The following is a 15,445-nucleotide window of genomic DNA, read 5'->3' on the forward strand; positions in this document are numbered from 1 at the left end:
GATAATAACTAATATGTTGATAGCAGGGCAACTGGTATAGTGGATAGAGCTCTGGACTTGGGATTAGGAAGATTCATCTTCCTCAAATCTGGCCTCAGCACTTACTAGCTATATGACCCTGGGCAAGTCACTTAACCCTGTTTGCCTCAGTTTCTTCATCTGGAAAATGAGCTAACGAGGGAAATGACAGTATCTCTGCCAAGAAAAATCCAAATGAAGTCATGAAATGTTGGACATGATTGAAAAAATGACTAAACAACAGCTATTATACATACATACATATGTAGCTATCAATCTATATTTATATGTAGATATAAAGATGTAGCAGGCACTGTGTTAAGCACCTTATAATTATTATCCCATTTGATCCTCATAACAATCCTGGGAGGTAGGTGCTAATATGATCACCATTCTACAAATGGAGAAATTGAAACAGTGGTAAAGTGACTCCCTCAGAGTCATACAGGTAATCTTTGAGGCTGGATTTGAACTCAGGTCTTCCTGACTCCAGATCCAGTGTGGTATTCACTGTACCACCTACCTGCCTATTAAACACCTATTATGCACCAAACAGTATACTAGATGTTGGGCAGTCCTTACCCTCCAAGGAGGTTACATTCAACTGAAGGTGAAGGTTGAGAGTGAAAGTAGGAAAGAGCAGGGCAAGACACACAAATGAATAGGAAAAGAAATGACAGAAAGGCTTAAAAATTCACTACTTCTGTGAGATCCCAAACAAGGGATCTTCCAGTGAAGAGTCTCCAAATTTTTTCTCAATGTTCATTTCTTCTAATTGGGCTGACGATATCATAGGAAAGCTCTCAACCAGCAAAGATCCCCCAAATTACCAAGAGTATCAGAAAGGTGGCATTCTAAGTAGAAAGCCTTTTAATCGCAGGTATCTTAGGAGTTATGGTATCTCAATTACATGAAAACAAAAAAATTAACAAATATTTCTTTCGTCTTTCCTATGTGTCAGTCACTGGTATAAAGACAGTGAAACAGCTCTTGCCTTTAAGGAGTTTTGATTCTATTAATCAATCAACATAAGTGCAATGTAGGAAGAACCCAGACTGTGACAAGAACTCTCTGCTTTTCTCCCTGCATTTCTACCAGAAGGCAACAAAGGAAGAGCATCTTTTTCTTGCTTTTTCTTTCCCTGCACTCCATTAACTATTGGCCATGGACCTTGCAATGGAACTACTTCCCTGGTGGGAGTCAGTGCATCCAGCAGGGCACAGAGAGAGTCTGTGAAAGGGACCATGAGTCCTGTAAACCCTGGCAGCAGAGAAGAGAGCTAACAATGGATTCCATAGTGAATCAGTCCTCTGAGTCAGGAGAGAAGCAGTTCTAGGAGGACTAAATGAGTGGTGGCCCAGCAAGGAGATTTCATCTCATGAGAAACAATGTGAGAAGACAATGAAAGGATTCCAGGAACTTAGAGCACTGGAGACACATGTCACCTAGCCTGCTTCTAATTACTAGTATATTAAATTTGTGTCTACTCTTCCCAATTAATCAATCAACGAGCTTTTATTAATTGTTTACTATGTTCTAGGCATGATTTTAGCCACAGGGAGTACAAATGCAAAAAAATGGAACAACTCTACTTTCAAGGAATCTACATACTAATGGGGAAGACAAATACATGTGAAAATACATCTGGCATACATACAAAGTTAATAATAATAGTTAACATTTATATAATGCCACCTTTCAGGTTCTGTGCAAAGTGCTTTAAAATTGTTATGTCATTTGATTGTCAGAACAGCCTGACAGAACAGCCCTTAGAAGTAGGCAGGAGCTCAGGGTCTGGATGTTGGCTTGGGCTCAGATTCAGAACCTGGCATAGCAGATGTGGGGTGGGGGTGGGGGTGTTTGGCTTGCTCTTGGCTTGTTCCTCCTGCTGTTGTAGCCTCCTGCTGTCTATGCTCCCCTCTCATCCCAGTGCCCTAGATGTTCTCTGCCTACTTTTTAGGTTTTTCTCTTCTTGAAAGTTATTTCACTCAGTCTCCTTGTTGGTTCTTTCACTCCTCTCTTCATTTTGTGGCATTCTTTTAAGATTGGTTGGAAAGGATTCTCATGGTGGTTTGGAGCTTCCCTGCTTCTACTCTGCCATCTTGACTCCTGCTGAGTTTCTGATTCCACCAAAGGCATATTTGTTTGTTTACCTTCCCACAGCCCCCTCGTTACTGACACTCTCTTCTTTTTGTACAGGGACTAAGGGCTCTTTTGTCATTTTTGCCAGTTTCCTGGCATACCTATTATCTGCCCAGCACCATTGAAACAGGGTTTGCCTTCAAGGAACTTCCACTCTATTAAGGAAAATAACATGTACGTACATTAGAAAATACAAAATAATCTCTGGGTAGGAGCAGTCTGGTAGAATCAGGAAAATGCCTCTTATAGAAAGTGATTGGAGCTGAGAAGTGAATGAAGCTAGTGGTCCCAAGAGTTGGAGGCGAGGCATCTGATTGGTTATGGGGGAGGCAGAATAGTTCAAGGTCACTTGGGGGTTTTAAACCTGTTGATCAGGAGGATCATGGTGCCCTGAACAGAGATGGGGGAGTTGGGAAGTGGGGTGACTTGGGAATAGGATAGGATCTTGGATTTTCTGGGAGGAAGAGGCTTCCCTAAGCCCCAGTCTTAAGGGCTGAGCTGCTTGTGGGACAGATTCAGGAACAGCCTGGGGCACCCAGGGAGTTGCTAAATGCTCTTCTGGAGACTTCAGGGCAGGATTGCCTGTCTGGAACCCAAAGACACCACAATCCTGTCATGTCTTCAAATCCTTCTTCTGAATTGTGGGTTTACGAGCTCTTTTCTGTGGGAATGGAGAGATGGGAGAACTCCCTGGCAGGGGAGATGATCAAGGAAGCCTTTCCTAGAGCAGACCCAGATGTGGGACCTGAGGGATTATTAGGATGCTGAGATGTAGACTCCTAGGGAATAGTGAGTAAACAAGAGCCAGGCCTTGGTGTGTGTGTGTGTGTAAGACCAGCTAGGCTGGTTCTTTCTTGGTGGAGGGAGGAGGTGGTTAGAGCTGACTTGCACAAGAAAAAGCCTTGGATTTGGCAAACCCCACTCTGCTACTTTGTGCCTGTATAACCCTGGGGAACCTCTCTTGGCCTCAGTTTCATCATCTGAAGAATAGATGGACTAGATGATGACTAAGGACTCTTGTAGCTTTATAGCTCTGCTTCTATGTGTCTAGAGGGGCCCTGTGGGACTCCGGCCAGGATCCAGGAGTCTGGATTTCTATCCCAGAAGCTTTCCACCAGACGAAACTGTTTTGCAAACACTAGTGCTTCCCTATTTTAAATCTGGTCTTATTTCATTTGCTTGTTATAATAATCCTGTGAGGTCAATATGGTAATTATATCTTCCTTCTTAGAATCAATATTTTGGTTCCAAGGCAGAAGAGCAGTAAGGGCTAGGCAGTGGGGACCAAGTGACTTGCCCAGGGTCACACAGCTAGAAAATGTCTGAGGTCAAATTTGAACCCAGGACCTCCCATCTCGAAGCCTGGTTCTCAATCCACCGAGCCACCCAGCTGCCCCACCCCCTCACCCCTGTCCCCAGAAATTCTGATTATTTGCATTTTACAGAGAAGGGAATAAAGGCTCTGATAAAGATATTAAGCTCATAGATTTAAAGAGGGAGAAGACCCTAGAAACCATCTATTTCAGTCCTCCTCATTTTATAGAGGAGAAAGTCAAGGTTCAGAGAGAATTTGTCCATGATCACATAAGAAATAAATGGTAGAGGTAAAAATCGGAACCCAGGGCCCCTGACTCTCAACCAATATTTTTTCCATTGAACTAGACTTGTTCTTGTTCTATTCTGAGACTCAGAAACCCCAGAATGTCCATTCTGAAAGATATTTTATCCACACTAGCAATGATTAGAGATCATCTGGTCCAACCTTCCCATTTTTTGGATGAGGGATCTGGGGCCCAGAGAGGGGAAGGGACTAGCTAGAGGCAGAAAATCTGCTCTGGTAATAATTCCCACCCTCTGTTCTCTTTTCCTTTGTCCTGCCCTGTTCTTCCCTTCCCTCCTCTCCTCAGAACTCACGCATCTAGTTTCATTCTGGCTGGAGATGAATTCACTCAAAAGTCAGTTATTGAGGCCCCTGTTGGAGGTGCCTCTAATCCTGGTTTAATCCTGAACTGAATGTATTTCATTCATGGGTTTGATGCTGGAACTGGTCTGTTCTAGGTCTCAGAACAACTCTGGAGCCCACAGTCCTACTCCCCAGGGGAGAACTTCCTCCTCTCCCAAGGCAGACAGACCAGTGCCATCACCCCTCCTACCATCACTGGATCTGTGATTTCGGTGATGTGGGTCTTCTCCCCAGCCGAATAGGACACAACCAGTGGAACCATTTCGTCTTTGGCAACTCTTATATGTGTTTTCACATAAACAAACCAAGGGGATCCCCTCAACATGTCTTTTTTTAAACCCTTAACTTCTGTGTATTGGCTCCTTGGTGGAAGAGTGGTAAGGGTGGGCAATGGGGGGTAAGTGACTTGCCCAGGGTCACACAGCTGGGAAGTGTCTGAGGCCGGATTTGAACCTAGGACCTCCCGTCTCTAGGCCTGACTCTCAATCCAATGAGCTACCCAGCTGCCCCAATCCCCTCAACATGTTGAGGGGTTTCCAGGGCTCTTAACATTATTCAAGTCCCAATAGAACATGATGGTCCATCAGTCATCCCACATGACCCTGACGTGAAACTGTCCAGCTTCCTCTTCTGGTTTTACAAAAATCCTTGTTGGCAATATTTCACTGTCTATTCATGCCCACAATATCTATTGCCCTTTGGGTGACTTTAATTCTTTAAAGTGGCATTTCATGGCTCAGAGCATCAGTGGAAAAATATTGATGTCAAAAAGATGGATCTTTCAAAGAATGCTATCTACCTCTAGAGAAAAACTTTTGGAGTCAGGACGTAGGCGAAAGCATATGATTTTTCAATTATTTATTTGAGTTTATGTTTTGGGGGTTTGGTTTTATAAGATTACTCACTTTAAAAAAATGAACAATATGGAAATGTTTTGCATGATGATACATGTATAACCCAGATCGAAATGCCAACAGCACGGGGAGGGGGAAGGGAAGGGAGACAAGTTCGATCATAACTTCGGAAAACTTATGTGAAAATTTATTAAATGTAATTGGTAAAAAAATTATTTTAACTAAAAAAAAAGAGGGGTCCTTGTTTCAGAGAGAATCTGGAGTTACTAAAAGTACTGCACAATTTCCCCAAAGCAAGTCAAGCCCACTCTTCAACTCTTGGTCAATTGTGGATCCAACAGAAGTGTCCATTTTCAGCATCTGTCTAAAATCAACAGACTGAAGGACCATTTCTTTGGGTCATCCATACATCCAAGAGCATATCATGGCCTGGCTGATAGACATTCTTCATTCACTTGGCTTTTCCTATATTGATAATTAAGTGGAACTCTTTGGTCTGTTTATGGATCACATATAGATTGGATATAAGCAAAGTAAATGCATAGCCGCACTCTTTGTGGTGGCAAAAAATTGGAATGAGAGGGTGTCCCTAGATTGAGGAATGGCTGAACAAATTGTGGTATATGATGGTGATGGAATACTATTGTGCTGTAAGGAATGATGATCTGGAGGATTTCTATATGAAATGGGAGAACCTCAGTGAACTGATGCAGAGCGAAATGAGCAGAACCAGGAGAACATTGTACACAGAAAGTGAAACATTGTGGAATGATCTCATGTAATGGACTTTGCTACTAGTAGCAATGCAACAAGCCAGGACACTCCTGAAGGACTTATGAAAAAGGATGCTTACCACATTGAGAGAAAGAACCGTGGGAGAAGAATTGCAAAAGCAAAATCACATGTATATACAGAGATGTGATTTGGGGTTTAGGCTTTAAAAGACCACTCTATACCCCAAATTAATAATATGGGCATAGGTATCAAGTGATAATATTTGTATAACCCAGTGGAATTGCTCGTTGGCTCTGAGAGGGGGGGAAGGAAAATGGGGAGGGAGAGACGTGAATCATGTCAACATGGAAAATATTTGAAAATAAAAATTAATTAAAAGTAAGTAAATAAAATAAACAAAGTAAATGTTAGAATAAAAGCTCCTGGAAGGCAGCCAATGTTCTGTTTCTTGGTCTCTACCTCCCTAGTTTAGACTAGCACACAGCAGACATTTAATAAATGCTTGTCGTATTACACTGAATTAGGAGGTTCTAACTAATAGCAAATATTGATCTGGGTCTGATCTGGATTTCTGATTCCTCCTCTAACGCTGGCTGCATGACCCTGGGCAAGTAACTTAAGGTCCGGGCTCTCTAGACAGCTTTATATCTTGCAGAGAAGGGACTGACCTGCATTAGTTGAGGGAGGGAGTTTCCTATATCCAGGCTAGTGTTCCTGGAACATTTATAAAGGCCCTATATTATAGTATAGGGCTTTAAAGTAGACAAAGCGCTTTAATGATTACATCACACTTTAATGTTTCTAATTCACTTTATCTATAATCTCATCTAAACCTCACAACAATCCTACAGGGTAGGTGCTACTTACTGGGCCCACTTTACAGTTGAGGAAACTGAGTCCTAGACAGGCTAAGCTAAGGTTACATAGTTAGTACGGGCTGGAGGTGGGACCAGAACTCGGGTCTTCCTAATTCTGAGTTCGGCCCTGTCTCGGCTATATGAGGTTGCATTCTCTCTCTTGGGCCACTCAGGAACTGGTCCGATAAGATGTTCCAAGGGACTTTGGGGATTGCATAAGAGTAAACTTGCCCCTTCCTGATCTTCAGTAAAGACTTGGAAATGAGCCTCTTCCTTTTGGCAGATGGGGTGAGAAAAGATGGGGCAGCAAGTGAAATCTCCCCGGAGTCAGCCTCTCATCTGTTTATCAGTCGCTCCCATCTCTCATAACTAGATTGCCCAACAACTTTGTCCTACTGGAATGGGGGCTTGATGAAGGAAAAGGAAGGAGAAAATGATAGCAAATGGCCCAACTCGGGGAGAGAAGACCACTGTGAAAGAACTGCGATAAAGGAAGACAGGGGAAGAAGGGAGGCAAGAGGGATAGGGTACCCCCAACACACTCGCCTCCTTTTATAGTGTTGTTAGGTTGCCTTGACTTGGGTGCCTGAAAAGAATATACTGCTGGTAATTGGGATGCCAAAGAGACAGCCTAGAACATCCGACACAGAACTGGATTTGGAGTTAGGGGTCCTGGGTTCAAATCTTGCCTCCAACACTTCCTATTCATGTAACGTTGGGTAAAGTGTATTACCATCATATAGAACCCCAAATTTGCTCACAGTTAGAGCTATCCATCAGCAGCGGGAGGGGGTGGTGTCATTGCCCTCGTTGGGAGAAAATTCCACCCCCCCCCCCCCCCCCCCCCCCCCCCCCAAGTCTTTAAGCAGAGCCTGGACTCAGGAATCAGGGATTCTGCAGAAGAGATTCCTGCTCAGGCCCAGTTTGGACCAATGGACTCATGGGTCCCTTCCAGCTAATTTTGACCACCTCTGGGATTCTCAGCTTTCCCATCTGTAAAATGAAGGGGCGTATTAGATGGCCTCTAAAGCCCCTTTCGGTCTGAAGCTGTGTGCGATCTTGCCCCTCCAGTTGTCTGGGCTTCAGCTTCCCGGCACCCCAGTAAAATGGGGGGGGTGGCACTGAGGCCCTTTCTAGCTGTCCCTTCTAGGAAGCCAAGCCCAGGGTCGCCTAGTGTGGAAGCAGCAGAGTTGGAGTTTTCCCAAGAATCCATTCTTCTCCCTGCAGTGTCCAAGGTCTGGAGGCCCAAATTTCCAGCCTCGAGGCAGGTCCCCCATCTCCCACCCCTCGGCCATTCAGCCCAAGTTCTTGGAAGCGCCTCCCCGCTGCCTTCCCTTTGATCTGGGGGAGCACTTCCCAGTTCTGCCCATCTCCGGTGCAAGCCCTTTCCACAAGGCTGGAGTGAAGGGAGGACGAGAAAGGGGAGAGGCGATTGGCCATCACTGGCCAGTCAATAGCTAGCCCTGGGCTTCAGGGCCGCAGTACTGGTCAGGGTGGCTCCCGGGAAACTGCCTGCTCCCGGGAGAGAAAGAGAAAGGGGGAGGGGAGGCGGGCTGGCCTGGGAGCATAATCCCTGCTAGTCCCTCCCCTTCTCCTCCCATAAAAAGGCAGGCAGAGGACTGGAAATTGGAAAAGCTACAAAACTCAACCTAGCGGACCCTCTCTCCGGCTCCATTCTCGTTCTCCACACCAGCAGCTCCAAGAAAGGTCCTGGTCTCTGATCCAAGGTTCTGGCGGGCCCGCTCGAGTGGTGCCTCCTGGGGAGCCCGCTGCAGCTTCTCGGACACCCCTAGGTCAAGGGCAGTTCCCCTTCCTCCCCGGAAAAACTCCTCCTGAGCCCCTGCTCCAAGAAAGGCCCAGGTGAGTGAGTCGCTCAGGAAGCCTCTTGGCTCCCTCTTTCCATGTCTGCTCTGCCCCCCTGGAGAGGCCATTGCCCTTGTGCCCCTTTCCTTCATGGCCAACGCTGCTGGTGGGCAGAGGGGACAGTGGGGGGTGGTGGTGAGGGGGACGGGAGGGAGCCGGGGCATAGAGATTGCCAGGAGTGCTGGGGTTTATGACCTCCAAGGGGTGGATCTTTTTTTTTTTTTTCTCTTGTCGTGGCCCCCTTTGCCAGTCAGGTGAGGTGGTCACCTTTAGAACCTTGTTTTTTTTTTTTTTTTAATTCCATTCATAATTGAAGAAAATGCTACATTTCCGTTAAAGATTAGTGAAAATAAAGAAGTCGTTGTTGGTTGGTTGGTTGGTTGGTTTCTCACTCAAGTTCCTGGACTCCTTGAAATTGATCCATTGGGCCAAGGTTAAGGCTAAGAGCTCCTGCTGTAGTCCAGTACCAGCTCAGTTTTACAGATGAGCAAGCAGAAGCCCAGAGAAGCAGTGATTTGCCCAAGGTCACACAGCAAATTGGCAGCTGAGCTGGAATTTAAACTCGATTTCTCTGACTAGTGCTGGAGCCCACTTAGACCCCAGCTTCTTAATTTGGGGGACGTGGTAAATGCTTAACCAAAGTTTGTGGATTGGATCCCAGGCGCTTCCTTTCATACACACCTCCAGTAAGAGGAGCTGAGTCTTTGTAAGGCTAGACTCTGAGGATGGAAATGAAGGAGGGGAGGTAATGGAGAGCACTGGCTTGGGGACAGCTCCCTGTCCTCCCACTGCCCCACTGCCAGAGAGCTAGTGCAGAGTCTGAGCCTCTGAATTCTTGAGTCTCTTTATTTTCTTTCTTTTTAAACCCTTACCTTCTGCCTTAGAACCAAGAGTGTGGTAAGAACTAGGCAGTGGGGATGAAGTGACTGGCCCAGGGTCACACAGCTAGGAAGTGCCAGAGGCCAGATTTGAATGGAGTCTCTTTAGAACTGTATTCTGGAGCCTCTAATTTTGTCTTCTGATCTTTAGTGATCTCTGTCAGCCTCTATCCCATTTCCAGAGCTGAGCCCTTCACCCTGAGGGCATCTAAAAATCACTTTCTTTGGCCGGCTGGTGAAATGCTAAATTCCTATTAAAGGTTGGTCAAAAAGATTTTTTTCCTCAGGAAAAATAAAAGAAAACCGGACCCTTATCTTCAGGGGAAGAGACCTTGTGGTGGTAGCCTGAAATGTTTCCGGCTTAGGTTTCAGAAGACCTGTGTTCAAATCCTATCCCAGCTGGATGACATGTGACAAGTTATCTAACCTCCCTGGGCCTCAGTTGTTGTTTTGTTTTGTTTTGTTTTGTTTTTCACTGTAAAATGAGAGGCCAGGATTAGCCAATCTGTGGGCTCTTCTTGCTCTAAATCTATAATCCACATGTTTTTGTTAAGCTCTGGGCCCAGTGCTAACTTCCACCCTCCCTCCCAACCCTTCCCTTCCTTCCTCCAATCTAGCCTTGGCTGTTTGCCTGCAGTTTCAACAACAACTATTAAGTACTTAATTGCTAGGGATTCTGACGCCCTCATGTTGCTAATAGTCTTGGACCCATGGGTGATTACAAAACACCAATTCCCTGGCCACTGAACTGAAGACCACGAGTTATTTGAGGCTTCTGGAAGAGCTGGGGATGAGCTCACCACCACCATCATCTTCTCTCGGCCCCCTGTTGTAAAGAGAGTTTGGGTAGAAGCTGGTGGTCACCAGCAAAGAAAGGGAGGAAGAAGGGATGTCGAGAAGTGGGAGGCACTGTTAGGTCCACAGGACATAGAAAGTGCAAAGGGGAGAGCAGCCCCCTCAGATACCCAAGGTCCTGGAGCTGGAGCTTGGAGGCTATTAAGGTTGCTTTGTACCTGAGCAAGAATGGAGGGGCAGACCTGACCAGCAGCCACTCCTGGGGATGCTAGCTAGGAGACAGGAAGAGGAGGCTGGGAAGGGGGAAGAGACCCAGTATGGGGAAGCAATTTGCTCCAACACCAACGGTGGTTGTCAAATTTCAAGCCCTTCCTCTTGCTACGGAAGCAATCTGAGAATCCAGTTCTCAGGAGGAAGGACAGCGAGATGCTCCCTTATCATGCTGTTAAAGAAGCAGGGAACAGGACTTGGCAGAAGAAAAGGGAGGAAGCCAGCTGTTTTCCTTTGAAAATATGGATGGGCCAGAAAAGGATAGAGTCAACAGAGAATGGCCTTGAAGTAGACTGAGGCTCTCTTTCTGGGAGAGTGGCGAGGGATAGAGTGATGGACTCTGGCTAGGTTGACTAGGTGACCTTTGTCTTCTTCAGGAGCTCTAGGAGAGGTGGAGGGCAGCCCAATTATAGATCTAGATCCAGAAAGGACCTCAGAGGTCATCTAGACCCACTTCCTCCTTTTTTGGACAAGAAAAGTGATGCCTGAAGAAATTGGTGAGATTCTCTAGTGAAGGCTTATTTCAGCCCCAGGACCACTCCTGACTTGTGATGGTCCAACCAAAATCACCCAATTAATCAGTCGCTTAGTAGACATTAACTGTCTCCTATGTGCCAGGAACTCTACTAGTGCTGAGGCGTGCCAAGATAAAAAGAACCACATAGTCCCTGCCCTCAGAGAGATCACATTCTAATATTTACAGCTCTTCCATCAGTTTCCCCATCTGTAAACAGGGGAGAACAATCTCTGCCTCTTCCCCTGCCTCACAGGGTTGGTATAAAGGCAAAGGGAAATAGAACGCTGGAACCAGAAGAGAACTTAGAGCTCATATATCAACTGTCACATTTGACAGATTAAGCAACTGAGGCACAGTGAGGTTATATCGGACCATACAGTGATACAGCTAGTACCAGGGCCCTGAGAACAGTGCTGTTTCCAGGACATCATGAGAAGAAAAGTGCTTAGGCAATCGAGATGTCAAGAGGCAGATCCTAATAGAGGACCATGAGCTGGCCTCAGCATCAGGAAAACCTAGGTTCAAATCTCACTTCTGACACATGTCCAGATGCCTCTGAGCAAATCACTTCATCTCTCAGTGCCTCAGCAAGAGCTGGGACTGGTCTGCCTTGGCAGAAGGCGATTTCTCATGATGCATTCCCTACACCAGGGGTTCCCAAACCTTTTTGGCCTCCGGCCCCCTTCCAGAAAAAATATTCCCTAGTCCCCTGGAAATTAATTTTTCTAAATTTTAATAGCAATTAATAGGAAAGATAAATGCACCTGTGGCCATCTCCGCTTCCCTCGATTGCTGCGGCACCCACCAGGGGGCGGTGGCACCCACTTTGGGAATCACTGCCCTACCCCAATAAAATTCTATGTTTTTGGTAGTTTTTCAGTCATGCCTGACTCTTTTGTGACCTCATTTGGGGTTTTCTTGGCAGAGATACTAGGGTGGTTTGCCATTTCCTTTTCCAGATCATTTTACAGATGAGGAAACTGAGACAAACAGGGTTAAGTGACTTGCCCAGGGTCACACACCTAATAAGTATCTGAGGCCAGATTTTAACTCAGAAAGACGCGTCTTCCTGATTCCAAGCCCAGCGCTCTATCTACTGTACCACTTAGATACCCCACCAAATCATAAGTCTTCTCTAAAAATATCAATAGGAGATGGGATCAATAGTGAGTGGAGGCAAAGGGCTAGGCCTCCTTCGATCTCTCTTAGCCCAAATAGTTCCTTCTCTTTTCTTTGGACTCATGGATGTTTAAATAATATTCTGGCTTATGTAATTCAACATTATGTACTTGGCAAAAATAGTCAAGAGACAAACAACCATTGAAAGGTAGAGATTCCTCTCCCCGGGGAGTGCTCAGGAGTGAGCTTAGTATGTCCCTTGGTCTTCTCCTGTCCCCCTGGGCATCTCAAAGTGAGTATCCTAGCACATTAAGGAGAATTCTAGCTTCTTTTCTTACCCATGTCCCCAGCCAGTCTATTCCAGGCATCGCTGGTAACGGAGGCAGCCCATGCTGTGCCCCATGATACTGCGTGCCCTCTCCTGTCCCCATGGTGAGGGAGGGAGAAGGAACAGTTACATGGTGGTACGGCCATCCTCTCGTCACCCCAAACACATGTTGTCACACGTTTTTTAAGAGTATTTTTGTCCTCTAATCATCAGTGTTCCTGCCAGCTGAATCTCTGCCAGTTTTGATTTCCTTTTATTTGAGAAGTCTTTGATCAGCAACACACCTCCGATCGATAGTCCAACTGGGTATTGTAAAACAAAAAAATACTTCTGAACACACGTGTACTCCGAGGAATCCTCTTGACCCCAGGGACGGGCCTCCTTTTTAAAGAGACCCACGCTCTTTTCCAGCTACAGCTCTTAAAAGGTACCAAGCTATGCTTTCTGGGCAATTAAGGGATTTCAATGGCCGATGTGAGCTACATTTCTACATACTGACTCTTCACATCCCACAAGATAGGACGCCACTGTTTTACCTTTATTTTTTTTAAATCCTTACTTATTATCTTAGTAATAACTAAGGGCAAAGGCTAGACAATTGGGGCTAAGTGACTTGCCCAGGGTCACACAGTTAGGAAGTGTCTGAGATCAGATTTGAACCCAAGTCTGCTGAATCCAGGCCTGGCGCTCTAGCCACTGAGCCACCTAACTGCCCTGAGTACTTGCCCCTTCAAACAATTCACAGAGATAATTATTCACTTAAAGAATTAATGTAGGGGGCAGCTGGATAGCTCAGTGGATTGAGAGTCAGGCCTACAGACGAGAGGTCCTAGGTTCAAATCCGGCCTCAGACACTTCCTAGCTGTGTGACCCTGGGCAAGTCACTTGACCCCCATTGCCCACCCTTACCACTCTTCCACCAAGGAGCCAATTAACAGAAGTTAACGGTTTTTTTTTTTTAAATTAAAAAAAAAAAAAGAATTAATGTAATTTGGAGAGCTATGTCTATCTTCCTCTCTCCCCCAACCCCCTCCACGGCCTAACATTTTATTTAACACAACATTCAAAGGTAGACAAAACAGTCCTTCTTGCAGCCCCACGGCATAAGTTGCTTTAAGGTTTATGGAACGCTTTACAAGTTTTTACATAACTTAATTGCTCACTTCACAAACATTTATTTCCTTTCCTACTCACTCTAACTTTTCCCCTACCACTGGAAAAAAAAAAAAGAATAACCATGATAAAAGCCGGGTAACAAATGCAAACAGCCAAACCAACAGATTTCCACATTGGCCGTGTTCCCAAATAGGTTTCTGGTTCTGTCTCTTGAGTCCATCTTGAGCCCTTCAGGCTGGAGGTGGGCAGCAGAGTTTGTCAGGGGCTTTAAGGAATCGTGGCGGCCATGGCATTTATCAGAGTTCCAAAGCCTTTCATAGTTTGTCTCTCCGATATTGTGGTTTATTGTAAAATCTGATCTCCCCGTGGCGCTCTGGATAGTCCTTTACAGACATTATTTTCGTTCTCGCAGCTCTGCTAGGTCGCCAATATAGGGATCATTAGGCCCATCCTACAGATGAAAGACAGTGTGGCTTAGTGGAAAGAAAGCTGGCCCCAGAGCCAGGAAGACCTGGGGTCCTGCTTGCCCCCCTGGGCCTCTGGACAAGTGTTCCGAGCAGTTCTCTCTAAGGCTATGAGCACAGAGAAGGAGTTTCCTCATCCAGGAGTTCCCTTTACTAAGGATATCAAAGGTCCAGTTGGTTCCCTGTAGGTATCACAGATGAGAAAACTGAATCTGGGGTTCAGGCAGACGTCAATTTGTTAAGGACAAGCTGTATTCAAGGCTCTCTGCCAGGATCCAGGGATGGAAGACAAAATGGACATCCCTCCTGCCTTAAAGGTCATGGCTAGAAACTATGAAGAAATTTGAACTTGAGCGACTCCTGGCAATAATAATAGCTAGTGTTTTTATAGTGCTTGAAGACTTTCAAAATGCTTTATTTATATCTCATCTGATGATCACAACAACCTTGGGAAATATATGTTGTTAACCTCCTTTTACAGATGAAGACAATGAGGCCAAAACACATTAAGTGACTTGCTCAGGGCACACAGAGGGTAAGTGTCTGGGCCAGGATTTGAATTCAGGGCTTTCTGACTATCTTTCTATCTACTCTATCAGCAATCCACTTCGTGATCTGGCTGCCCCACTGATGCAGAGCCCAGTGATCTTTCCACTCCCTCATATTCCCTCTGTAAAGGTAGTAGGATTATCGCGATTTTACAAACGAGGAAATTAAAGCACAGTGAAGTTGGGAAAAAGGCATGTGAGCTCTGCAGTCAGTCAAAGGCCCTGATTTCCACTCCTGGCTCCAACACTAGCTGGGTAATCCGGGACTAGTTACTTATAAGGCCCATGAGCCTCTAGGGCCCCGCCGTCCTCAGATCTACGCTCTTACAGCCACAGGAAAGGATAAAAAAGAAATCTTCCAAGAGGGACCCTGAGGGCCCCCCTGCACCCGAAGGGGGCTCAGCCTGTATCGCAAGAAGCGACATCTCTTTCACAGTGGTTAAACCATTTCCCTCTTTATAACATGGAAGCAACTGGTTTTGTAGCAGCAGTAGGTGTCATACAAACAAATATTTGGTTCTTTGGCAAATGATTGATGGAATGATGATGTAGCGGCCAATATTAATGTGGCTGTAGCATGCACTTATCCTGGGACTACAACCTTGGAATAAAGGTCAGGGAGGAGGAAAGGCTATTTGTCCTGAAGCCAGCTTTCCCGCCTACCAACTATCAAAGTTGGTCTTGGGTTGAACCATGACAGGTCCTTTTTAACTATGTTTGTGCCCTGAACTTAAATAGAGAAGGGGCGGGAGCAGTAAAGGGGAAACGAGAAAGAGGAGGAAATGAGGGTGGCAGAAAGGGAAATGGGAAAAGAAGAAGGCAGGAGAGAGGGAAGGAAAGTAAAGAATAAAAAAGGGAGAAGAAATGGAGGAAGAAAAGAAGAGAAAGGGAAGAAAGGGAGGAGAAAAGAGGAGGGAAGTGAAAAGGGAGATGGGAAAAGAAGAAGGCAGGAGAGAGTGAAGAAAAATAAAAGAATGA

At 45.6% G+C, this 15,445-nt stretch overlaps 1 protein-coding gene across 1 annotated transcript in view; it reads left to right on the top strand.

The window, feature by feature from the left end:
* Positions 1 to 8,213: 8,213 nt before the first annotated feature.
* LOC123246845 (NADPH--cytochrome P450 reductase) overlaps positions 8,214 to 15,445 on the top strand; it is a 78,797-nt gene continuing 71,565 nt past the window's right edge. The window contains exon 1 of the mRNA XM_044675630.1: positions 8,214 to 8,429. The gene's annotated coding sequence lies outside the window, so the exon portion shown is untranslated. The remainder of the gene's footprint in view (positions 8,430 to 15,445) is intronic.

The sequence above is a fragment of the Gracilinanus agilis genome, chromosome 4, assembly GCF_016433145.1.
Source record: "Gracilinanus agilis isolate LMUSP501 chromosome 4, AgileGrace, whole genome shotgun sequence".
NCBI classification, from domain to species: domain Eukaryota; kingdom Metazoa; phylum Chordata; class Mammalia; order Didelphimorphia; family Didelphidae; genus Gracilinanus; species Gracilinanus agilis.